Source organism: Podarcis tiliguerta (genome assembly GCF_965153285.1).
Source record: "Podarcis tiliguerta genome assembly, chromosome: 14".
Lineage (NCBI taxonomy): Eukaryota > Metazoa > Chordata > Lepidosauria > Squamata > Lacertidae > Podarcis > Podarcis tiliguerta.
The window spans coordinates 4,408,819-4,435,185 of NC_139547.1; the positions used below are offsets into that span (position 1 = coordinate 4,408,819).

The 26,367-nt window shown below is 47.4% G+C and overlaps 1 protein-coding gene across 5 annotated transcripts in view; it reads left to right on the plus strand.

Annotated features, from left to right (window-relative positions):
• Positions 1–9,135: 9,135 nt before the first annotated feature.
• TPM1 (tropomyosin 1) overlaps positions 9,136–26,367 on the plus strand; it is a gene marked incomplete at its 3' end in the record, with an annotated part of 51,943 nt that continues 34,711 nt past the window's right edge. For 2 of the 5 annotated variants that reach the window (XM_083413178.1, XM_083413172.1), the window contains exon 1: positions 9,248–9,369. Of the gene's footprint in view, positions 9,454–26,367 lie in introns of all 5 variants that reach the window. The other 3 variants (XR_014504836.1, XR_014504837.1, XM_083413180.1) reach the window with 3 other exon arrangements.

Sequence of the window (26,367 nt, forward strand, 5' to 3'; positions counted from 1 at the left end):
TCAGTCGTGTCCGACTCTTCGTGACCCCATGGACCAGAGCACGCCAGGCACTTCTGTCTTCCACTGCCACCCGCAGTTTGGTCAGATTCATGTTTGTAGCTTCGAGAACACTGTCTAACCATCTCGTCCTCTGTCGTCCCCTTCTCCTTGTGCCCTCCATCTTTCCCAACATCAGGGTCTTTTCCAGTGAGTCTTCTCTTCTCATGAGGTGGCCAAAGTATTGGAGCCTCAGCTTCACGATCTGTCCTTCCAGTGAGCACTCCGGGCTGATTTCCTTAAGAATGGATGCGTTTGATCTTCTTGCAGTCCATGGGACTCTCAAGAGTCTCCTCCAGCACCATAATTCAAAAGCGTCAATTCTTCGGCGATCAGCCTTCTTTATGGTCCAGCTCTCACTTCCATACATCACTACTGGGAAAACCATAGCTTTTACTATACGGACCTTTGTTGGCAATGTGATGTCTCTACTTTTTAAAATGCTATCTAGGTTTGCCATTGCTTTCCTCCCAAGAAGCAGGCGTCTCTTAATTTCGTGGCTGCTGTCACCATCTGCAGTAATCATGGAGCCCAAGAAAGTAAAATCTCTCACAGCCTCCATTTCCTCCCCTTCTATTTGCCAGGAGGTGATGGGACCAGTGGCCATGATCTTCGTTTTTTTGATGTTGAGCTTCAGACCATATTTTGCGCTCTCCTCTTTCACCCTCAATAAAAGGTTTTTTAATTCCTCCTCACTTTCTGCCATCAAGGTTGTGTCATCTGCATATCTGAGGTTGTTGATATTTCTTCCAGCAATCTTAATTCCGGCTAGGGATTCATCCAGCCCAGCCTTTCGCATGATGAATTCTGCATATAAGTTAAATAAGCAGGGAGACAAAATACAGCCTTGTCGTACTCCTTTCCCAATTTTGAACCAATCAGTTGTTCCATATCCAGTTCTAACTGTAGCTTCTTGTCCCACATAGAGATTTCTCAGGAGACAGATGAGGTGATCAGGCACTCCCATTTCTTTAAGAACTTGCCATAGTTTGCTGTGATCGACACAGTCAAAGGCTTTTGCATAGTCAATGAAGCAGAAGTAGATGTCTTTCTGGAACTCTCTAGCTTTCTCCATAATCCAGCGCATGTTTGCAATTTGGTCTCTGGTTCCCCTGCCTCTTCTAAATCCAGCTTGCACTTCTGGGAGTTCTCGGTCCACATACTGCTTGAGCCTTCCTTGAAGAATTTTAAGCATAACCTTGCTAGCGTGTGAAATGAGTGCAATTGTGCGGTAGTTGGAGCATTCTTTAGCACTGCCCTTCTTTGGGATTGGGATGTAGACTGACCTTCTCCAATCTTCTGGCCACTGCTGAGTTTTCCAAACTTGCTGGCATATTGAGTGTAGCACCTTAACAGCATCATCTTTGGGCTGTAGCAGGAGGCAAAACAGGCCACTGGTCCATCTCAGTATAAAGCCGATGATAATATTCCCTAATTGGGCTTAGGGACAGACTTTGGTAATATGGCAACCGGAGCAAAGACAAAATTTAACACCACTTAGGCAAGGGGTTCCAGGGGTTTCATGCATAAAGGCAAAACCGTGCAAAGTCAGGACCCCCATAACCGCCACACACACACACACACCGTGAAGCAGAGAAAAGTGTGAATCTGACAGGCAATTGTCAAGAAGTGACAATGGTCAAGAAGTCAATAAGTGACTCTGGCAGTGAAGGTGGATGTTGCTTTTGAGGGACTAATAATGTACTCCAGCAGTCAGTGCCGGATTCACGTATAAGCTAAACAAGCTGTAGCTTAGGGTCCCACTGTCTTGGGGGCCCCAAAAAAATTTAAAGGAAAAAACCTGGATGTACATTTCCAAAAAATAAGATAAAATAAAATAAAACCTACATACAGCAACAGTGTTTTGTGTTGTGTAGGCTCCTATGATATAAGTACAGTAATGGACCCTACCTGCTAGCCTGATCCCTATTAGGTCCATAAATTACCATATGGCAGGAATGTCCTCTACTCCCACTATAGAAAACCCGGCAGTGCCCAAAGTTGTTGAGCTTTTTTTGTGGGGGGGGGGGAGGCAATGATCAGGATCACATAATCGACCAGGATTGACAAGGGACGCCCCACAATTGACCGATAGAATAGAATAGACAAACCACACTGCTATTCTCTTCCACAGCTCTGGGTCATTTCGAAGAAGCTTCCGCCTTGTCCTTAGCTTCCGCGTCCCCTTTGTAAAATGCAGAGGATACGAACCAACTCCTAGGGGCTGAGGTCCTTCACACACACCCCCAATAAAATATTTGAGGGGCTACCTCAACACCCTGTTGTCTTTGTCCATGGAGTTTTCTTGGCAGGGATACTGGAGTGGCTTGCCTGTTCCTGCTGCAGGTGGATCACACTTGGTCAAAACTCTCCACTATGACCTGTCCATCTTGGGTGGCCCTGCACAGCATAGCTCATAGCTTCTCTGAGTTATTCAAGCCCCTTCGCCACGGCAAGGCAGTGATCCATGAAGGGATCACTGTGAAGTGATCCAATACTGAGGCTCCAATACTTTGGCCACCTCATGAGAAGAGAAGACTCCCTGGAAAAGACCCTCATGTTGGGGAAGATGGAGGGCACAAGGAGAAGGGGATGACGGAGGACGAGATGGTTGGACAGTGTTCTCGAAGCTACCAGCACGAGTTTGACCAAACTGTGGGAGGCAGTGGAAGACAGGAGTGCCTGGCGTGCTCTGGTCCAGGGGGTCACGAAGAGTCGACTAAATGACTAAACAGTAACAACACCCGCCCCCAGTGGATGGGCATTGCCATCAAGTGATGTGTGAGTGCCTTGTCCTGTGAATAATTATGCAGGGTGGGGCTTACCTGGACCCCCTCCATAAGCATTTCATTTGTTCTTTATACCATAAGCATTTCATTTGTTCTCCAGCAGCAGCACCTTGCAAATACTTGCTGCGGTATCCCATCCATACTAGCTGGGGAACATACTAGAGATTAATCCCCCTCCGGCCATTTGATCTCCGCACGTTATCAAGAAGCTTAAACAGATTCCATCCATGACTACAAATATAGTTAGGAACGCTCCACTGTCATGAACGCTTTCTAAAGTGCTTCTCCATCTGTTGGGGTTTTACTCCTGCGATAATCGAACATAATGACAGTAGGTGTTACTCATTACCTTGGCTTGTGCCTAGTGGTGTGTTGAAAGCGGATGCCCAGGGAGGGGCCCTGCTGATAGACAGGCATCCTTTTCTTCTCTGTCCGGTTTTGTTGTTTTCCTTTCAGAAGTGGCTGCAACAATTGGCCCTCCTTTATCCTCGCCAGCTGTTTGGTTTCAATAAACAGACAGCCTGGTTTACAGGGAGCTCAGGCAACGCTCCAGACATTCTGTGAGTAACTGCTTAGAGTTACAAAAGCATTCCTGATAAGATGCATCCTAGGCAGGGGTCTGCCCAATATAGCCTGCTTCACTCTGAGTGAATTGTGGCCTACACACAAAGGGCCACCTGGGCACAAAGGAGGCTGGGAATTTACGATGGGAAAGCTGGACATCCAGATCAGCCACCCACCACCACCCGCCCTCTGGGCCTGATTCTTTTCAGCCTCTTGTTGTGTGTAGGCAGAGCCAGTCCAAGATGTGCGGCTGCCCAAGGCAGAGGACAAAATGGTGTCATTTCTGTTCCGTTTGCAAAAGCTGATTGCACTGGCAGTTGAATCGTACATCAACATTGGCAACCGGACAATGTGTTCCAGAGCACCCAGGAGTAGCACACTAGTCCAGAGGGTGGTACACACCAGACGGGAATGACCAAGGGCTCAGGAGGAACATGGGCGGGAGGCTGCCACAGCATCTACCACCTGAGGTGATTGCCTCACTCTGCCTAATGGTAGGACCGGCCCCTGTGTCTAGGCTTTTAGGACAGCCACCAGTTGTAACTGCCACCCTCTAGGTTCTCCCCACAGCCTGCATTTCTTGGTTCCTGTTCCTAGTAAATCATTTTACCTAATTATTTGTAGCTTTTGGTGGTGCCTCATTAACATGTTGACAGGGTGTTTTGCTTCAATTTTTCTATATTTCCAGCATATACAAACATAGTAGTGTGCAGAAAAACAAGCAAACAAAGCAATGAACTATATTCAGGGATGAATTAAGATTGGAGCCCCCACCCTCTGGCCGTCCTGTGAGTCTAAGTCACCCTCCTTCTTCTGGGATCAGGGGCCCAGGCTGAACCGAGTCTTCTGCTGATGCACACACTGACTGCACACCCACCAGCTGTGCATTTGCTGACCATCCAAATGGGCTCTAGGAAACTCCTCCATGCAAGTGAGGGATCAGGACCGCTAAGAAAATAAAAAGAGCTCTGCTGGATCAGGCAATTGGCTGCTCTAATCCAGCATCAAGTTCTCAAGTGGTCTGCCAGATGTCTCTGCCCACCTGCAATTCCCAGTAAATGGTTTTCAGAGGCACATTCCTCCCGCAGTGAAGGGAGAACACAACTATTGTGGCTAGTAGCCACTGACAGCTGTATTGTTGCCTTATCTCCTTTTTAAAGCCACCCAAATAAGTGGCCACCATGAATCTTGTGGAAGTGGGTTCCAGATATTAACAGCACACTGTGCATAAAAGAAATATTTCTCCTGTCTGTCCCGAATCTCCTGACATCCATCTTCACTGGATGGACTCAAGTTCTAAAACAATTACCGTATTTTTCGCTCTATAAGACGCACCAGACCACAAGACGCACCTAGTTTTTGGAGGAGGAAAACAAGAAAAAAAATATTCTGAATCACAGAAGCCAGAACAGCAAGAGGGATCGCTGTGCAGTGAAAGCAGCAATCCCTCTTGCTGTTCTGGCTTCTGGGATAGGTGTGCAGCCTGCATTCACTCCATAAGACGCACACACATTTCCCCTTACTTTTTAGGAGGGAAAAAGTGAGTCTTATAGAGCAAAAAATACAGTAAAGGAGGAGTTGAAATGTGTGTGCCTGGAGTCCCTTCACTTTGCTGTCAAACACACAGCCAGGGGGGAGGAGTATGGCCCACACACGTGGCCACGGCAGGGCTATGTAGCACAAGCACCTCACACATTCTTTCGATGCATGAACAGGCACATTCAGGCCCCAGGAGGGGTAGGAGGAAAGATGAGATTCCAAGCAAACATAATTATGCTCTGTGCTCCTGTTCCCACCTCTCTCTCTGGCATCATACAGAGAGGGGCAAGCTCTTGAGAGGACATATCTCTGGCCCTCCAGCCTAGAGTAAAATCGCTTGCCAAGACAGTGCCAGCTGATTGGCACCTCCGACCTCAAATGGGGCGAAGCAGCTACTACAGGAACAAGGCGAGGTCATGGCAGAGTTTGTGTTTGGATCCTGTGTACTCTTCTGGGACTGGTGCTGAGAGGAGAGGATTAAGAGATTGTCTTTAGCACTCTGTGTGAGAGGTCCGTGCTGGGTATAGCCTCGAGAAGAATGCTTGTCATGCCTAATGCTGGAGTGCGGAGAATTCACTGTATCTCTGAGTCTGGCTGTGGCAACTCAGCTTTCCGGAGAGGCTTATAAAGCCAGGAGGAGGAGGAGTTGGCTTCCCACCTATTTGCTGTCCTGCTCAGACACACAGAAGACCTAGGCAGCCCTGCAGGTCCTTTAGGGGAAGGGAATCCATACAGTAGTAGCCCAACTGCAGCCACAGGCCCCTCCAGATGTTGCTGGACTCCAAATCCCATTAGCCCCAGTCAGAATGGCATTTGGGAACTGCCTCTCACTCCAACAGTCCAGCTCCGACATCCTGCAACAAATTACCTGGCTCCCATACCCTCCAACTTTTCTCCAATGAAAATAGGGATGTCCCATTCCATAATGATAATTTTACTATTTATACCCCACACTGCTGACTGGGTTGCCCCAGCCACTCTGTGTGGTTTTCAACATATGCAAAAACATTAAACATTTTTTTAAAAACCTCCCTATACAGGATTGACTTCAGAACCCTTGGGGGTTGGAGAACTCTGTACCCTCCAACATTCTCCAGTGAAATTAGGGACGTCCTAGGGAAAAGCGGGACGTTCTGGGATCAAATCAGAAACTGGGACTGCTTCTCTTAAATCAGGGACGTCCCTGGAAAATAGGGACACTTGGAGGGTCTGCAACATGTGTATCAGCTTCTGTTAGGAATGACAGCTAAAAGGAACCTCCATGTAGAGGAGCAGTATATCTCTGAATGCCACGCACGAGAAACAAGCATAGGAGGCAGGGAAGGTAATCCTGGGCTAGATGGATCTTTCATCTGACAAAGAAAAGCAATAATGTTTTTATGGATTGCGCCCTCTGCTAATGATTGTGGTTTGCAGGGTGCTACCATTTGGGGGGGTTCTGCCTCAGGCTCTTAAACTATTTGGGGTTGCTTCAGTTGCTAGAGCGGGGTTGGGAGGGTGGGAGACATGGTCCTCCAGATGGTTCCTCAGCCCCTGACCCTTGGCAATGCTGGAGGGTGCTGGTAGGAGGTCTCCATCCCTGTGTTGGTGTTGGATGAGCTTCAGGACCCCCCCCCCCACCACCATAAAGTGCAGTGGGTGACCTTGGGCCCGTCAATACCTCTTGGTCTAATCTACCTCCCAGGGTTGTTGTGATTTATAAACTCGGGGCAGTGAAAGAACCATTGTACACCACTTGGCATTCCTTGGAGGAGTAAGGATGCGATTAGCATGTAGACAGGCAAACAATCTTCCAATAAGTAGGAAAACTTACTGGGGATTGTGCCCTTAGTACACCATGTAGGGAAACAATTGTTCTTTAGGGTGTTTATTTAATATAATTCCACTATCTTATTTTTAAAAACGATTGAGGACTTGCCCTATTTCAAAAAATATTTTAACACCCCCCCCCCCCAAAGAGCCAGAGGTCTGTTTTTACATATGGGAGAGATTCTGGAACACTCTGAACATGCAGTTCTGCCCTGTCAGAAGCAAATGGCCTTTTGCAAACATTCCATCTAGACAGGAAGCCCCAGCTCTGTCTAGCACAGATAGGGAGCCTGAAAAGCAAAAAGCCACCCTCATTAAACACCCATTGTGCCTCTCGCACACACAATATTGCCAGCTCCAGTGGGTGGTTCCAGATATTTTGATAGGAAGCAGAAGGAAACCTCACAAAAAATATCAGGAAGGGAAAGGTATGCCCACAACATTGACCCATAAATGACATTATTGTGGTGGAACCCTCAAAGCAGGGAGGCAGGAGAAATTTGATTCTGCTCAGATTTTAGCACTTTCTCCCTCAATCTCTCATAACGCTGCAACTTGTGGGCAGCGGAAGTTGGGAGGTTCAGGACAGACAAGAGGAACGAACTTCTTCATGTAGCCCAAACTCTGGATCTCTCTCCCACAAGAGGCAGTGAGGGCCACCAACTTGGGTGGCTTTAATATTAGACCAATTCATGGGGAATAAGGCTATCAACAGCTATTAGCCAGGATGAATAGGTCATACCTCCATTGCTGGAGGCGGCCTACCTCTGAGTACCAGTATGGGGAGAATGCTGCTGTTCCACTTGGGTCCTGGGTGGGGGTTTCTCATCAGGGCATTTGGCTGGGCCCTATGAAAATAGGATGCTGAGAAGATGGACCTTTTGCTTGCTCCAACAGCTGAGTTCTTCTGAGGTTCTTAGTGCAAACTTACCTAATTTGAACCTCACCAAAAAAAACAACCCACCCCATCCTTTGTTATTTGCAGACCTCTGGGGATTTTTTTTGGGGGGGGTAGGGTGGGCAATGCAGCTCTCCAACCAAAAATGTGTCTGTTGGGGAAAGTGTCCACATCTATGGGCATCATCATAGTAGCACACAGAAATGCATTATATTTATGGAAATTGTTTCCAAAAAAGATAATGAAGGCACCAGACAAGTACTCTCTGAGGAGAGCATCCCACAGGCAGGGAGCCACCTCAGAAAAGGTCCGCTCTTGTACTGCTGCCCTCCAGACCACTCAAAGAGGAGGAGGCACACAAAGTTGATGATTGCAGATGGGGAGAGGTGGTCCTGGACATATTGCAGTCCTGGCTTTATAGGTCAGAACCAGCACTTTGAGTAGAACCTGGAGACTAGGACAGGATTTGCTTTATGTGTTCATACCATCTTGCCCCAGTGAGCAATAATATGTATTATATGTATAAAAATTGTAGGTGACTCTAATGGTCTATTTGGGGAGACAGGACCCAAAAGCAGCAATATAACTGAATCTGTGCTTACTATATTAAAAGTATGTTGTTACAAATCCAAGTAATACATGGTTATGTAAGAGACCTGCCCGTTTGAAAAACTGTGCAGAAAAGTTCCACAATGTTGATAATTTTTGTGGGATACCAGTCTCATATAACTAACATGTTTAAGTCTAATTCATGCATGAAGGGGTTAATGCCAAAGAGGAAGCTGTCCTGCCCCTCAGCTGTAGGGCCCCCAAAATATGAAATAAAGTCAAACCATTTTCAATGGGGGAGGGGGTTTGACAAGAAATTTTTTGCTCCGGGTACCACCTGGCCTTCCTTTGCCACTGGCTCTCTCACGAAAGAGGCACTTGCCCCAAATTTAGGTCTTCATATGCAGGGAATTCTCCTTTTATACCTAATTTTCCTTGCCACCAACAATTTCTGCTCCACTCCTCTTGTCTTTTTTGGTGGGTTGACCCATTAATTTATTATTAATTGTGATCAGAAACAAGAGCACAGGAAGGGCCCAAAATATCTTAGGGCACAAAACTGGTCTGGATATGACCTCAGGACGAATGCCTCTGCCAATTTTGAGAGAACATTATGAAAACAATATACAACTCCTTCTTTGTTGTTTTCATTCATAGATTTATTGCATCAACATTTTTCCTGGGTGTCCTTGACATCTCACCTGCTGTTCCCCAGCAGATGACTCTTATCTTCAGAACAGAACAAAAACTCCTCTTTCCTTGGTAAGAACGGAATGAAGGAGCTATAAAGTTGATACGCAACATGGAAACAGTGAGCAAGAAATGTCAAATGTTCATATGCAGACAGGGAATCATCTGAGATCTGGGCCAAATTCTCCACTTGAACAATAAACTTTGCTTCACTGCCCCTTGCTTGCTCCTCCTCAATCATCTAATCAGCCAATTTAAAAAGGCCTCAAGCCCTCCCATGCGGCCAGTGCAATAAGCAGGAGAAAAATATATTACAGATAAAGCTGTTTCCGTCTTTAGCTCCACCCCTTCTCCTTTAGCACTCTGCTTTTCTTCTAGAAAAAGAGGTGCCAGTACTACGTATCCTTGAGTTCACCCCAGCAAAAAAAGCCCTGGACTTAACTGGCACAACTTCACCCACCTTGGCTGGCCACACACCCTTCATTAAAGAAAAAGGTAATTTAACTCAAATATTTTATGCTGTTATATAGTGCTTTTTTTGTGGGGGGACACAGGGGGACGCATACCCCTAAACATTTTGTGAGTCTAAGTTTGGCCTCATTTAGGAGCAGTATTTCAATAAGAGTAGGAAAATGAGAGTACCCCAAACATTTTTTTAGGAAAAAATCACTGCTGTCATAATATATTGCCATGCACATCTGAGTCTCTGTGGGGGCCCACATTGCTTTCTTGGATGATAAATTGTTGCTACTGTTTTTACCTCCAGGTTTACTGAAGGGCTGGGAGATCTGAGACCCAGGGGTCAAATGTCCCCCCCCCCATGTCATGGACTGGATGGACGCAGAGGAATTGTAGGAGGAACTGGGTGGGGAACTGCCAAGGGAAGAAGGCTCAGAGGTGGGGGACTGGTGGTGGGACAAAGATGAGTGGTCAGAGGGAGAAGAGGGAGAAGACTGGGAAGAGGAGGTGTTGGAAACTGAAGAAGTAGCAGGGCATAGTGAGCTGGGGGAGCCAGTGGCAGAGAGGAGGCAGAGGCAGAAGCTGAAGCCAACAAGTGGGGGGAGAGAGACCAAGAGGCAGAGATGAATCAGGCTAGTGAAGAGTCACAGGTGTCTCCCCCACCTGCCGTGACTAGCTCTCCTCCTGCCTTGTCTCCCAGAACCAGAAGAGGCATGGAAAGGGTGGAGGAGAGGTTGGCTTCATGTAGGCGCAGCCTCTGATGGCTTGGGAAAAGTGCTGAAGAGGAGGTGACTTAGATGGCTGTGGGGAGGTGCCAACTTTCAGCCTCAGCAGCTGATTCATGGGGTAAAACCAGAGATGAGCTGCTGTGCTCAGTAAGCCTGACACTCAGCCAAGTCTGTGAAGGTGGTGTTTTGGCTAATAAAGAGTTAACTCCAACTTTGAACAGTGTGATTTACTAACTGCTTGCTCTTTGACACCAGCTGTCTCTGTCAGGCCCTTTGGCCTCTGCCCTGGCCACAACCTGCACCAGCCCTACATTGTACATTGTTTTTGACTAGCTGGAAATGGGTCCTTGAACTTTCGTAATCTCTCTGGGCTATGTAGAAAGGCTTTGAGTTTAAGCTGGAGCTTAAGGTTAAGGTAAAGGGACCCCTGACCATTAGGTCCAGTCATGGCCGACTCTGGGGTTGTGGCACTCATCTCACTTTATTGGCCGAGGGAGCCAGCGTACAGCTTCCGGGTCATGTGGCCAGCATGACTAAGCTGCTTCTGGCGAACCAGAGCAGCGCACGGAAATGCCGTTTACCTTCCCGCCGGAGCGGTACCTATTTATCTACTTGCACTTTGACGTGCTTTCGAACTGCTAGGTGGGCAGGAGCTGGGACCGAGCAACGGGAGCTCACCCCGTTGCGGGGATTCGAACCACCGACCTTCTGATCGACAAGCCCTAGGCTCTGTGGTTTAACCCACAGCGCCACCCGCATCCCCAGGTGGAGCTTATTGTGATACAATTCTACAGTGGCGTAGCATGGGGGGCAGAGGGGCTGTGGCCCCGGGTACATAATTGGGGGGGCATGAACCAGGCACCCCCAGCCCCTGTAAAAATCCCTACACCCTGCCTGGCTCCAGTGGTGGGGCTTGGTGAGAGTGGAGGGTGAAGAGCACCCTCCGCAGCCTGCTCCCACCCAGTGTAGGAGCACCTGTGTGGCTGCGGCAGTGGCAAGGGCTGGACAAGTGTGCTCCACCCCACCAGGCGCGTGTGTGTGCACCCGCCCACCCCGGGCGCCAAGAAGCAGCACTGGGTCCCTGCAATTCTAGCATTACAAATGTCATTGTGGCGCTCCAAGAATTGCAGTATCAACTCATTTTCACCACTGAAAATGTAGTGCAGCACCAGCGTTAAGCAAGAATATATATAAAGTCTGGCCCTGCCAGTCTCAAACCTGCCAGCCGAAGGAGGTGACATGCGGAATTTTGAGTTCCTGTGTCAGGTACCGAATTCTGTGTCAATGCTCTCACTTTGCACATTGCAGCACATGAGTCCAGGCCCTGATGGAACTTCCGGCCTGCCCAGTGGCAAGATCACATAAGTGAGGCCCAGCAGAGGTCACACTTACGCACCACACCATCATTTTATAATGAAAAACCAATTGTTTCAGAATGAAAATTAGCACCGTTGGCTGCAACAAAGCCCACTAAACCAGACCATCTCGTTTCTAGCACTCCACCTCCTTCTGTTTAGGTCTCTCATTTTAGTCCAAGAGGAACACCAAATTCTCCCAAATTGGCACAAACTGTCTGTCCTCGGCTTACTGAGAACGAACCATAAAGGACTAATTTATTGTGGCTCTTGGTCTGATTTCTCGTCCCTCCCTCACTAGGCCACTGGGGAAGCAAGGGAAGGGGAACGAAAAGGGCAGCAGAGATGGGAAAAGAGGTGGCCCCACCCACATCCAGCATGTGGCCCCCAACAGATTACCCTCAGCAGAAAAGACGTTCCCCAACTCTGACCCAACTCAGTTTGTCTGCAGCGATTGACAGTAGTTCCCCAGGGTTTCAGACAGAAATCTTGAGATATCAGGATTTGAACTAGGTGCCTTCCTCCCAGTGGCGTAGCGTGGGTTGTCAGCACCCGGGGCAAGGCAAGTAATTTGCGCCCCCCCCGGTGCACTGTCCCTCCCCCAGATAGTCCTTCGCTCTCTCTCCGCACCACACCACATGCCTGGCACCCCCCCCTCCACAGTGGGCGGCGACCCGGCGGCTCAGATCGGATTCGCACAGCCAGCACTGCAGTGAGAGAGAGTGAGTGAGTGAGCCAGGTAGGGGCAGAGAGCTGCGAGTGCGAGAGCGCGCACCCCCAGATGTTGCGCCCGGTGCGGCCGCCCCCCCCTGCACCCCCTCGCTACGCCACTGCTTCCTCCTGCATAGCACACTGAGCTCCAGGTCGCCCTTTCCCTTGTCCTGTTCTGACTCCCAGCTCCTTCACTGGTTTTGACCCCAGTCAGAATGGCATTTGGGAACTGGCCCCTCTGCTCCAACAGTCCAGCTCTGACATCCTGCAACAAATAGCCTGGCTCCCATACCCTCCAATATTTCTCTGATGAAAACAGGGGTGTCCCATTCCACAATGATAATTTTACTCTTTATACTCCACACATCATACTGAGTTGCCCCAGTCACTCTGGGTGGTTTCCAACATATATAAAGACATAATAAAACATTATACATTTAAAAAAACCCTTCCCTATTCAGGATTGCCTTCAGACGGCTCGGGGGTTGGATAACTCTATACCCTCCAACCAGGACGGCTTTTCTAAATCAGGGACATCCCTGGAAAATAGGGACACTCGGAAGGTCTGGGCTCCTTGTGAACTTCCCCTTTGTGGCTCCGCTTCTGGTTGCTGTGCTCAGGCTGCCCACAGGGCTACAGCTTGCAGCACGTCCAAGGACTTGGCTGTGCGTCCCCTTAGATTCCTTGACTGGGTCTTGCTTTCCTGTCAGGTGACAGAGGGCTTGTCCACACTTCTGCTTGTCCTGTGCTTCCTGGGCATGGGTCTGAGCAGTTTTGCCATTGCCCTACTGTAGGGGTCAGCAAACTTACTGTGCCTCGGGCCAGTGTCTCCAGTGCCGATCGCGTGGTGGGCTGGAGGGCGGGGGAGCACGTGCCCATACGCATGCGTACATGCTATTTCCAGCACACTTCTGGGTAGAAGGAGCACCGGAAATAGCTTGTGCGCAAGTGCACGGGCCTCCTCCAACCCAGGTGTGCACCAGAAATAATGCTTGCGCATGCACACAAGCTATTTCTGGTGCTCCTCCAACTCGGAAGTGGACAGCCGCGCAGCGCAGTGCCAGTAATAGCAGGCAGTGGCAGTGGGCAGTGGGGGTCGTGCGGGCCAGAAAAACAAGTCCCTCAGGCCTTATCTGGCCAGCGGGCCTTAGTTTGGGGACCTCTGCCCTACTGCTTTCCCCCAGAAAACCCACACTTTGGCACTAAATCAGAACAAACAGCCATCAACCTGATGGCTGTTTGCTGAGATTCAGCGCTGAAATCAGGCTTCCCCAGCAAGACAAACAGAGGTGTGGAGAAGCAGAGTCTTAACATTCTGCCAAACTCTGATTCTTATCCCGCCTAGTCAGTTACCTCCCAGGGGCTGTAGGTCTGTGGGCAGAGCCCATGATTTGCATGCAAAAGGTCTCAGGTTCAATCCCCTGGCTCTGGAACAAACTCCTGTCTGAAGCCCTGGAGAGCTACTGCCGGTCAGTGTTGACACTACTGAACTAGATGGGCCATCACTGCACAGCCCAACACTGGCAGAAAGTCAACTCAGTTGGGTTCCATTCGTGGGCTAAGAAAACAGTATGGCTGTTTGAACCGGACCTCAGAATAACTCTGACCAATGTCTAGTGTGCAATAAAGCCCATTGTCTGCTCTGTCAATTGTCCTGGCAGACCAGCAAGTGCCAAATAGATGGTGATGAAACAGGAGCTCCTCTCTGGCCGTTGTCCTGTTATCCAGCTATTCTGGAGCTCTGCCCTCTCTGGGCCAGCTTTCAATTCTACTTGATTAGTGATTCCCGCAGTTCCCTAGAGGGCTGGGGGGCAGGTAAACATTTTGACACACAAAGACTGAGCTTGTGAACTGCATCCCCACTGCCTGGGATGCTGCTAGCTGCTATTTTAATAGCCATTGTTAGAACATTACTGAGGAGACAGCAGAATGTAAAAAGAAAAAAGAAAAGAAAAAGACAGATACTCCATTACTCAGAAACACTAATCTGGAAGCCATTCTTTCCACTTAAAATAAGTACACTGTAGGCATAGTATGCAGAATACATCATCATTATTATTAGGTCTGATGTACACTCTGTAAGAAGGAATACTAAATGACTGCTACTTGACCAACCAATGCACAACTGCCCAGGCAAAATCTCAAAAATCAATTGTCTTTGAAGTGAATGAAATGCATCCTGAGAACTATAGTTTGTCAAGGATGCTGGTAATTGTTGCTCTGTTCTGTGAGGAGCAAATTACATTTCCCAGGATTCTTGGGGGAAATGTACTTTGAATGTATGGTGTGTTTGCAGACAAATTCAGAGATTAAGTAGGGGCTGGATACATACTTCCTTTTCTTTGATGGAATTCCTGTTTCAGCTGAGCAGTGTAAGTGGTCATGCTTCATTGCAAGAAGTTTTCCATTTCAAATGATGAGCTCTTACGCTTCCAGTTTTACTACGGCACCATTAGTGTGGTGACAATGATGAGAGAGAGAAGCTTTTCTCCCTCCCCATTGGAAGATTCAGGACAGATTTTTTAAAAAGTACTTATTCACACAGCCCATAGTTAAACTATGGAACTCACTCCCAATGATGGCCACCAACTCGGATGGCTTTAAAAGAGGATTAGATAAATTAATGGAGGATAAGGCTATCACGATGGCTAGGCTCCACCTCCACGAACAGAGGCGCTAATGTTGCTGAATACCAGCTGTTGGAGGCCATTTCAGTCTTTTCACACCCTGTATTTCTGCCCTCAGTCTTGTAGATATGTGTTCTATTAGAGGTGGTGGTTATGAGACACCCACACCTACAGGAGAATGTCCTCTAAGATGGCAAGGAATTGCATCTGGTGCTAGGCTTTCCTTGGGAGCCAGAAACTGTCAAACACACCACACACACACACACGGAAGTAGTAAACAACTTCAGCCTCATGGTAAAGAGCCTGTTGAAGGGAAAGTCCATAGTATTACCCAGTGAGTAAAGGGCCTGCTTTGGTCCCTCCTTAGAATGAAAGATGAAGAAAAGCCTTCCTCCTGCATGATATTTCAAGGCATTAGCTCACAATGTCTAGCTCCCAGCATTTGCCTTGGTATCTGAGCTCAGTCTCTTGAGTTACAGACCCAGGCAGGTGCAGCAGGGTGCACTATAAATACTCTCGCCCTTAAGGGACTCAGCAGGCAAGCAAGGAGATGCCTTCTTGAATGACAGTTTGATGGGAACAAGGCCTCCTTGGCTAACAGGGCCAGCCAGACGCAAAGCCACATTGGTCCGAAACGACAAGGCTGGGTCGGTCGGACACATTTGCCCATTCCATTCTTTGTTTTTCAGAGCCACACTCTTCTTAGTAATCCTTAAAACAAGCAGTTGGAGTTGCTTATGACAGTGACACAGAGACCTCTTAAAGTGTGCAGCTGCAACATTCCTCAGTGATTCGGAAGGCTGCTTTGGAGGCACGAGCCGGGAACAAGGCATCAGGGCCCCTGGGATCAGTTACAAGTTCTGCCACATATAGAACACAAGAACAGCCTTTGCTGGATCAGACCAAATGTGCATCTAGCCCAGTGTTCTGTTTCCAAAGGCGGGCAGCCAGATGCTCCTGAGACGCAGGTCCCTGGAGAGCCAGCCACACGCCTTCAATTTGCCTTGTTGTTGCTTGTTGAGATCAGGGGCTGATTCTGTTTGAAGGGGGTGGGGGAGGGGAGAAGGGAGGGGGCCTGGGGATGATAGTGCTTAGTTCAATATTGACATCCTACTTTTGTGCATAAAATAAATCAGAGCACTTGCTGCTGCACCCCCCCCCCAAGGTAAGGTGCTGCGTAGGAATAACGAAGACGACAGGAGGTTGGATGCAGGTGAGCTGCGCAGAAGCACGCTGGCAAGCATACTCCAAGCAAGCTGCCGGCTAGCTCTGCTGAGGCTCCTTTTATTAGCAGAAGTCAACAATTGGAAACAGTAGTGAAACCACCCTGAACTTAACGTATTTCCGTCTAAGCTAATTTCCAGCATTAGCAAATACACGTGCCAGCAGGTGTTTCCCTCAAATATTCCCCCCGGTACCTGATTACGTCTGCGTCCCCCAATATGCTCCAGCCAAGCGATATGTCTAACAAACAAATTGTGAGAGGACAAAAGGTCAGGGGGAAAACCCTGTTTTCTAGCCAAGAAGGCAAAAGGTCAGGAAAAGCAAGCGCAATGCTCTTTGACATACTGTTGCACGTCTGGTGTGAGGTTTGCCTTCGCAAAGCGGAGCATTACCTCCACAGTGTTGGCTTCACATTCACCTTGGGCCAGTGTCTGTCGGGCCACTAAGGATGGGAGCCACCTCTTCCCAGGCCCTTGTGGGGCAGTGTGAGGAGGCACCTCTCTTTGGGCACCGGGGGGAGGGCAGTTCAGCAGCTGCCCAGAGAACTCTCAAGGAGAGGAGGCTGAGGGAACACTCCACAAAGGAGGGTGTGTGAAAAAGAGGCTGAGAGGCTGCCAGCTTGGCAGGCAAGGGGTGACATAACTGGGTTCCTGAGCCCCACAGGGGTGCCGCAGAAAGAATGTGGTTGGTCAAGGGAACTGTGAGCCCAATAGAATGCTGCTGTCTGAGTTTCTCCTGCAAGTCCCAAAGACCTCAAAAGACCTTTTTGCAATAATTCAGAGCAAGGCTTTAGCGTGGCTGCTCCTGTTCTGTGGAATAGCATCCCTGTTGACAGGCACCCACTCTCTGCACTTTCCAGAAGCAGTTGGAGACATTTTTGCTCCAACAGACCTTCCAAGCTGGACAAATGGGTCTTTCACCACGAGTGCCTGCTTCTTAGGTTTTTAGTCTTGTTTTAAATTTATTTGGTGTTTTTGTGTTTTTGAACTGTTTTTAATTATCTTATGTCCTTGAGATGGTGGTTTAGAAGGCGCTTGATAACTTAATTGTAGTAGTAGTAGTAATAATAATAATAATAATAATAATAATAATAGTTAAAACAGTGGATGAAGAAGAAGAAAGTGGGCAAGGCCTCTTGGCTCCAGAAAGGGAAGAGAGATGATGATGAGGGAATCTAAAGCGAGACAGGAGGCAATACAGGGATGAGGGAGGGTGTGAGCCATTACCACATTAGGAATTTTATATCTGTACAGCCAAGGGGGCTGTGACAAGATTTGATATTGGACCCTCAGAACTCCAGTGTAGGCCTGAGTGGCACTGACCCAGAGAAGTAAATCCCAGTTCCATAAGGCAAAAGAATAAGAGAGAGGTTGTTCCCCCGATTCCAACACTCATGGGATGGATTTTGCATATCCATTTTATTTAAGCTACATATTTCTTTCTATGCCCCAAAACAAACCAGTATTGACTTTTAAGTGCCATGTACTTTGCAGCAAAGGACTGCAATCAGACATTGCATTGGAAAATAATAGTCCCTCACACATAAACTCCCTTTAACCAGCCTACATAAATGCTTACTCAGTTGAAAAACAGTTTACCCCAGAACTGGTGAAACCAGTCCTACGGATGCAGTCAACAGGATGACTCCGTTTAGCAGAGGAGGAGGAGGAGGAGGAGGGTGAGGACAGCCACGCATGGGAGAAACTGCTCCTTCACTCACTAAGTGTATTGCGAGTCCTACAGGAACCTCGGTTGCTTGTAGGGCAAGTGCTGTTGCGTTCAGATCCTGCTTGTGTGGTTCCCTTAGACCTCAGGATTTTGGGCCAGGTGGGCCTCAGGTCTGAACCAGCAGCCAGGCTCTTCCTGGGTTTCTGTAGACAAAATGCTCACAATCCGGTGAAACGGACCCTGACTTTCTCCTTAGAAAGCAGCTCAGTCATATTCTTTTCCTGAAGGTCAGCTCAGAACATTTTGGTGCCTTAGCCAGGCCATCCAAACATTGACTTTCATAAGCAGCGGTTCACATACATGGGATCCAGTCCACTGGGAAATTCTCTTGCAGAGCCTCCTCATCCTAATCATTCTGCAGAAGAACTTCCCTGTGGCTTGTACCTGACATGGGTCAGACCTGCTTGCATGTCTTTCTCACTCCTCCCACGCCCAGCGAGGGCGGACACTAACTTGCACAAAATTTTCAGGTACTAATTTATGTGTAATGGTGAGAACGGAGGAACAATTCCTATAACCATTAAATAGAAAATGAAATAAAAGGCATATTGCTATCCTGGGGGAGATTGTGGCCAGACAACCTGTGTGCTTGCTCAGTCTGCTGACCAGTTGCTGCTCACTGTAAATGGGGTGACTGCAAGGCCCCTCCTGCTCGCCAGTCTTCTGGTATTATTATTAGGTATTATTATTATTATTATTATTATTATTATTATTATTATTATTACAATTTATTATATGCCCTTCACGTAAAAAGAATTCAAAACAGTTCCATGTATAAAAACAATTTAAAAATCGTAAAAATAATTCCATATATAAAAACATTTAAAATCGTTTCTCTACAGATGCAGATGGAGATAAATATCTCTACTTAAAAGACTTGTTCAAAAAGGAAGGTCTTTAGGAGGCACGAGGAATTGGGGAGAAAATTGTTTTGGTTTGAACTGAAAGGTGAATCTAACCCAATTCACACTTTACAAAACAAAATGTGAATAATCAGAATTCATACCTCTGAATTTTGCAATGCAGTTATTTATGTGGGAAAATGCATATAGTGAAAGAAAGGGTGTGTAAAAATTCATCTATATTTGTAAATCTAACATATAAAATGCTTTATATTAGGGCAAATTGGTTTGTAAAAAGTGTGTGTGAATTTTGCCCAATAATAATAATAATATGACGATGATGGTGATGCCAGTTGGCAGGAGACTGCATTGCTGTGGCAAGGACCCAGGCTAGGATGCAGGCCTTATATAGTCCTCTTGCGCTTGCCTGCAGCTTCAGCACATCTCATTACCTGACTGGGCATGCACCTGATTCACATAAGATCCGCCCGGCCAGGGCCCGGCTCCTGCAAACCCTCACAGTGCTCATTACAGGACACACAGCTACCCTGCACCTATCCCATTGCTCTCTAACCCTGTTGGGACCTGGGGTATGGTTTGTGTTTTTAACAGAAAAACAAAATGGGGGAGGGATTGCAAGACAAATATATTTCCTTTCCACCAACTCCTCTTTCTTCTGTTGCACAACCACACAGGAGTTCCTTTCCACCTACATAATATATAGATGTTTCTCTGGGTCATTTCACCCTTTTCCCAGTCAGCATTTCCTAGGCAGGCAGAACAATTGCCTCGAGGTTGCTCAGAAAGACTGCTCTTTTCCAGAAGCCCAGACCCTGTGAGGCAATCAGCAGTGCCCTGCATGTTAAAGGCAGTGATGCAACTAGTGTGTCCCTCATTCTTCTTCCAGGCAGCACAAGCTGGCAGCTTTGACTTTAGACAACTGGACTGGTTGCTAAAAGCTTCGACCCTGGAGAGCAAAGTGCCCCCCCCCTTCGCAGACTAGCCCTGCCCCCAACACTGCATCCCTCAGCACCTGAGCATAAGGTGCGAACAACCTGCACATAACTTTGCACATACAAACACACTGATACAATGTGTGCAAATTGCTTCTGAAGGGAAGGGAAGTCTCCTTCCCCAATCAGTGGTGCAGCCGTGTAATTTTACTCTGGACTTCACAGCCTTACGTGGATAGGGGCCTTCAGCCTCTTTTGACTGTATGTATGATTTTGCCTGCAGACAGGAGTGCCTGGCGTGCTCTGGTCCAGGGGGTCACGAAGAGTCGGACACGACTAAACGACTAAACAACAACAACAACATGATTTTGCCTACTTCATTGTGAGTCAATCTTGCTGTGTTTTGTGACCCTTCCTGCTCATCTTCCCTAAAGTCCTGCCCTGACAGTCCCAAGGTAGCAAAATCAGGCAGGCCTTGCTTTTGGGGGACTTTTTGTCTGGGGACTGGCATTGGTCTGAATCTCCCCCTTCTTACCTCCCAAGGCTTTCACCCTCCTGGCAACTATCCCCTGAGGCTGCTGTGTGGGCAGCGGGGATACTTGGCCACAAGTGGCTGGACAAAGTGACTTCCTTGCACATCTGTGAGGTGCACAAGGAGAGTAGGAGCCATTCCAAGCCCAGTGCAAGGCACCCTCCCTTCCCCACCCCCTTAATTGACAGGTCTGTGCAGGCCACAGATGAGGTGGGGAAAGAGGCCCCAAGCGGTGGGTGTTTGGAATTTCCCAGGGTGGAATCACAAATAATTGGTGGGGGCTGCAATTGTCCCATACGGTCCTTATACTCTGCAAACCTGATGAAATTTCCCTGCTGGGTCTTTTGAAGAATCTGTGCAAGCATGTTGTGTTTTTGTTTTACGTTCCTGTACACATAACTAGAGGAACAAGTTAAATTGCCAGATATTCAGCTCCCTGGGAGAAGCAAACTCTCACTGTAAACAAGAAAATCCTCATTCACAGATTTCAATGCTTGCTAAAGCATTTAGGGTTGGCAACGTTCTATCTTCCTACAGGGAAAGAAAGATTTCTGTACCCAGACTGGTTCTCCAGACTTCCCCCCATGCCTGGGGCTCCCAAACCACATTCAACATCCTCTCTCCAAAGAGGAACTGAATGAGAGGTTTGTCAGTCCCTCCTTGTAAGTAGTCAAACAGGATGCTGCCTGAAAGATGTTCCCTTTTGCCCAGAGGCAATAGAAGAGCCTTCCTCTGTTTTAGTCATCCGGGCTCAGGCAGGATGTAATATGCAACCTTTCCTTTTTTAAAATTTTATATCCCACCCTTCCTCCCAAAGTGATAAAAACAATTTAAAAGTTCTAAAAGCGTCTTAAAAACAGTTCCAGTGTAGATGCAGACTGGAAATAAATCTCAACTTAAAAGGCTTGTTGGAAGAAGAAGGCCTTCAACAGGCACTGAAAAAGACAGCAGAAATGGCACCTGTCTAATATCCAAGGGGAAGGAATTCCAGAGGGCAGCTGCCACAACACTAAAGGCCTGACTGCTGTGACAAACAGTTCTCCTAAAGATGGTATTTGATCAACTGGGTGTATGAGAGCTGAGACGATATCAAAACCTCAAGTGTCACTATTTTCCAGGCACAGTCCCAGATTTTTAGAAGCCATCCTGGTTTCTGATTTGACCCCAGAATGTCCTGCTTTTCCTTCAGATGTCTCTATTTTCATCAGAGAAATGTTGGAGGGTATGGTAGTGAAAAATCTGGACGCAGACATTGTTGAGCTTTTTTAGGTTTTGTCCAAAGTTGTTGAGCTTTTCTTGCAAAAATCTTTTTTTTAAAAAAGAGAGATTTTGAGCTATTTTTAATTAAATTTGCTAAAAGCTACACTTCCGACATGGGTTTTTTGGATTTTCCCGGACATTTCAGTGATTTTCACGTGGACGCTGTTTACCATGACTGAATACCAGCTATGTCTGGGAAATTCCAGACATATGGCAACCCTAGGTATGGAGTTATGTGACCCCATGAACCAAGGAGATAAGTAACTATACAACCTTTAGAGGACATCTGTATAGGGGAAGTAATTTAATGTGTGATGTTTTATTATGTTTTTATATATGTTGGAAGCCGCCCAGAGTGACTGGGGCAACCCAGAGAGATGGGCAGGGTATACCGTATTTTTCGCTCTATAAGACGCACCAGAGCACAAGACGCACCTAGTTTTTGGAGGAGGAAAACAAGAAAAAGAATATTCTGAATCTCAGAAGCCAGAACAGCAAGAGGGATCACTGCGCAGTGAAAGCAGCAATCCCTCCTGCTGTTCTGGCTTCTGGGATAGCTGTGCAGCCTGCATTCGCTCCATAAGACGCACACCCATTTCCCCTTACTTTTTGGGAGGGAAAAAGTGAGTCTTATAGAGCAAAAAATACAGTAAATAATAAAATTATGGTGATGGAATAGGACATTCCTATTCCGATTGGAAAAATGTTAGAGGGTATGCAGTATTTTTTGGTATCATCTCAAGCTGCATTGGGTTTTGTATACCAGAACTTTGAACTTAGCTCAGTAGCTAATTGGTAATTCTTTCAACAGCAGCGTAACATGGTGGTGATTATCCTGCCCCAGTGATCAGTCAGGCTGACCCATTTTGCACTAGCTGCAACTTCCAGACCAACCTCAAGGGCAGCCCCACATAAGAGTTCACTGCAGTAATCTAACCTGGATGTTACATGGAGCTTTTTGAGTCAGCCAACAGCTGAACAAATGAGCCATCTCTACATTTCAAAATGAAATGAATGTTGTTGCCATTGCTGATAACCTAGGCCAGCTTTCTGCATCAATGGGGTGACTTCCAGATGTTACTGGACTATGGTATGGACTGGTTGGATGAGGAGGAATGGTGGGATGTGCCTACTGGGGAACCACCAAGAGAAGAAGACTCAGAGGAGTGGTGGTGGGACAACAATGAATGGCTGCAGGGAGAAAAGGGAAAAGACTGGGGAGAGGAGGTGTCGGAAGCTGAAGGGGTAAACAGGGCTTAGTGAGCAGGGAGGGTCTGTGATGGAGAGAAGCCAAGAAGCAGAGACAGAAGCTGAAGCAGGCAAGTGGGAGGAGGGAGGTCAAGAGGCTGAGATGAGTCAGGCGGGTGAAGAGTCACAGGTGTTGTTGTCTCCCCCCCCCCCCCCGCTGCTGCGACAGGACTAGGAGTCCCCTCTGACTCCTAGAACCAGGAGCTGTATAAAACAGGAGCAGCAAAGACAAGCTTCACGCAGGCACAGTCTCCGATTGCTTGGAAGAAGCCCTGGAGAAGAGGAAACAAACACGGCTGTAGGGAGGCCAGGACTTTTAGTCACAGCAACCGGTTTCATGCAGTAAGACCTGAGTGAGCTCGCTCCAGCTTTGAACTGTGAGATTGACTGACAGGAATACAACTGTCATCAGTCCCAGTCCACATGCTCTTGAGAAAACAATGGTGCATTAATAGTGGATTTATTCTGCTTTTTTAATGGTTCTGCGATGCTTCCCCAACACCACCACGCTGTCTGCAGGGGCTCCAGCACAGCGAAAACAAACCTAGAACATTTGGGCATTAAAAGTCACAGGGCTTCATCAAGAAATTACAAGGCAGGCAATGGTTGGAAATGAAGCAGTATGAATACCCCAAAGCTTTGGGATGCACAAATAGTGAGGAAAGTGAGATCATGTATGACCATCCAGATAACATCATGAGCACAAATCATCATAAAAGTAAAGGTAAAGGACCCCTGACAGTTAAGTCCAGTCACGAACGACTCTGGGGTTGCAGCGCTCATCTCGCTTTACAGGCCTAGGGAGCCGATGTTTGTCCGCAGACAGTTTTTCCGGGTCATGTGGCCAGCATAACTAAGACACTTCTGGTGAACCAGAGCAGTGCACAGAAACGCCATTTACCTTCCCGCCGAAGCGGTACCTATTTATCTATTTGCACTTTGACCTGCTTTTGAACTGCTAGGTTGGCAGGAGCAGGGACCGATTCGATCCACCGACCTTCTGATCGGCAAGCCCAAGGCTCTGTGGTTTACAGCACAACGCCACCGGCGTCATGAACAATAAACAGGGCATGTGGAGCAGCCCTTAAAAAGTCTAGTGCTACCTTAAGGACTAGCAAATAAATGGTGGACTTCTGGAAGTTATGTCCATAGGCAAAGTACAGGGAGAAGAGGAGAGATTGCTGTAGCTTTTTCAACCAAGTGAGACCCAGAGATCAAATTCCAGAGGCAGGTGTTCCAAACGGGCACCTGGGGATGGCACTGCTGGGCAGCTGCTTGGCTTCAGCACCTCTGGAGGACCCCCCAGTGCTGCCATCGATACTGTATTTATTCTCCATTGGACATCATGTTGTATGATGTACATCCCAGAATGTAGGCAGCAGGAAGTGGGGGGAGCAGAGAAACAATTTCAGCCTGCATACTTCCCTCCAATTTATGCCACCGTCTTTTATGCCTTGCTGTGCTCTGACAGGCCTACATGCCTTTAGGCCATGTCCACAAATTACATATTCCTGATTCCCATCCCATTTAAGGGAATGTCTCTAAATTATACACTCAGTCACTCTAACTGCTGGCCCCTAACATGCTTCAGGCCTGCAGTTGAGCAAGACGCTCCATTGCTTGGGTTGAAAATTGGGAGGCCTGAAATATTTTGCGACTCCAAGCTGCCCACCCTCAGAGAAGGCTGCTCACTGCAGCTCTGTGTGATGTGCCTACAGTTTGAAAAAGAAGGAAAGATCTGGTAGCAGTGAGTGATGGAAGTGATGGATTTGTGCCCACCATCACCCTGAAGAGCCACTGCCAGTCAAAGGAGGCAATACCCAGCTAGATGGACAAAGAATCTGGCACGGGGCAAGGCATGTTCCTCTGATGAGCCCAGGGATTCCCAGGCCGAAATTCTAGGAGAACAGGCCTGGGACCAAGCCGCTTCCTGTGGTCCACCATAGCACAGGAACAGGGCCAGGTGACTCTTCCTTGCTACCCAAGCTGCATCTTGGGAAATGCGAGATCTGGCTGCATTCAATACCAAGTTTTCTCATCTTGTGTCAGGGCTATTCCACTTCAGGTAGCAAGGGAGGGCTCACGGGACAGGATTGTTCCTCCATGTGCAAAAATGGTTATTATATTTACTGGGTTAATACATTCCACTACTGATACAAAAGCAAGTAACTAAATCCCTGCATCTAGATAGCTAGTACACCCATGAAAAAAGGGCGAGGCAATAACCCTGACATGCTAGATTTATTGCTGCAGGGATTTGAGGTGTTTGTGGAAGAGGTTGCCTGCCTCTTCAGGGCCATGCACTGGGGAAATATTTGGGTACTCTTATGCATTGAAAGTATTATTCCTGCATTGCAGGGGGTTGGACTAGGCAATCCTTGGGTTCCCTTCCAACTCTACAATTCTATGATTTTATGATTCTGTTATTCCAGCCAGGCTGTGCTTGCATCCAGTTATCCTGCTCCATCAGGATTGTGTAGACATGCAGCCTTCTGTTCTCATAAGAGTTTGCCCATTGTATCCCTGTGTGAGTCAATGATCTGGGCCCCATGTCCTTCTGATCAGGTCAGTGACTTGTGGAGTATAAGAGGGCATCAAGTTCCTTTCACACTTTCTCTTAGAATAAACATTTTCAGGGGTGAGCACGATTGCAAAAAGATCCCATTTTAACTCTGAAAAATGGAGCACTCCCTCAGCTTCCAATGTGTGGGGTGCCCTGCCTCACGGACGACACAAATGAACGTGGGTTTATATTAATGTCATTTTAAGCGAATTGTCAGCAATTGGGGCAGTGGGAAAGGGGAAAGTGCAGGCTTATGTAGCTCAAAGCTAAATATTTTTATACCTCCCCGAACCTAACCTCTGCCGACGTCATTCCTCATTCAGTTCCCACATGTGTTGTTCCCATTAGAAATGTAATGACATGCCAAAATCTGATCTACCAGGGCTGCTGCAGTTACGAAAATATTCTTCCCCTGCCTAGCCTGTGAGTGAAAAGCAGAAAAGGGGTTTCATGAGCCAATCAGACCCTCAGTTGTGATGCTACCCTTGAAGCTAGTTTTCATCTTTTAGCCATACTTTATAAAAAGGTTTATTTTCTGTTCATTTGTGGTGTTTTATTGTTTTGTTTTTATAAGCATCTGTTTTTGTAGTTTTGTATTTTAAGTAATTGTCAGCTGCCTTGTGGGGTATTTACCTTGAGAGACCTAAAAACACTTAAATAAACAAATGGACTTTTAATGTCCTCAAGGATTTCAGCTCCCCCTAAAAAGGTCGTGTGAACTCTGGTGTGAACACAGCAGAGTGCTTGCAAACTTTGAACTACATGGTCCAGGCACGGTCTCTGAGGACCCTGGGACTGGATACAGTTCTATGATAAGGGCAAACTTGGCAGTGTGACATGCAAGGCTGCCTTTAGGGCACTGGCAACACTCTGCAAACATTATTAATTTGGAATAGTGATCAGCAGCTTGTTTTGCATGGACAGTTGATAGTGCGGGTTAGAATATCCCCACAGGGTGTTTAGTTGCTGGCATGAAGCTGCTTTGACTCAGAAGTCATCCCCTTTGTTCTGAACTCTCTTCCTCCTGTCTTACTGCAGTGCAAGGAGAGGAAAAAAATTACGCATGCTCAGGGATATTCTCTTCTTGATTAATGTGAAGTTCATCTTACTGCTGGCATTTTTGTATTTATCTGGAACAAAGAGGGTAATGGATCATAGTATAGCCCCTGCCCTGCTCACAGGACTTATAAGAAGCAATCGGATCAGGCATGAGAGTAATAATAATAATAATAATAATAGCATTAATTTGCTTACTTCAAAAAG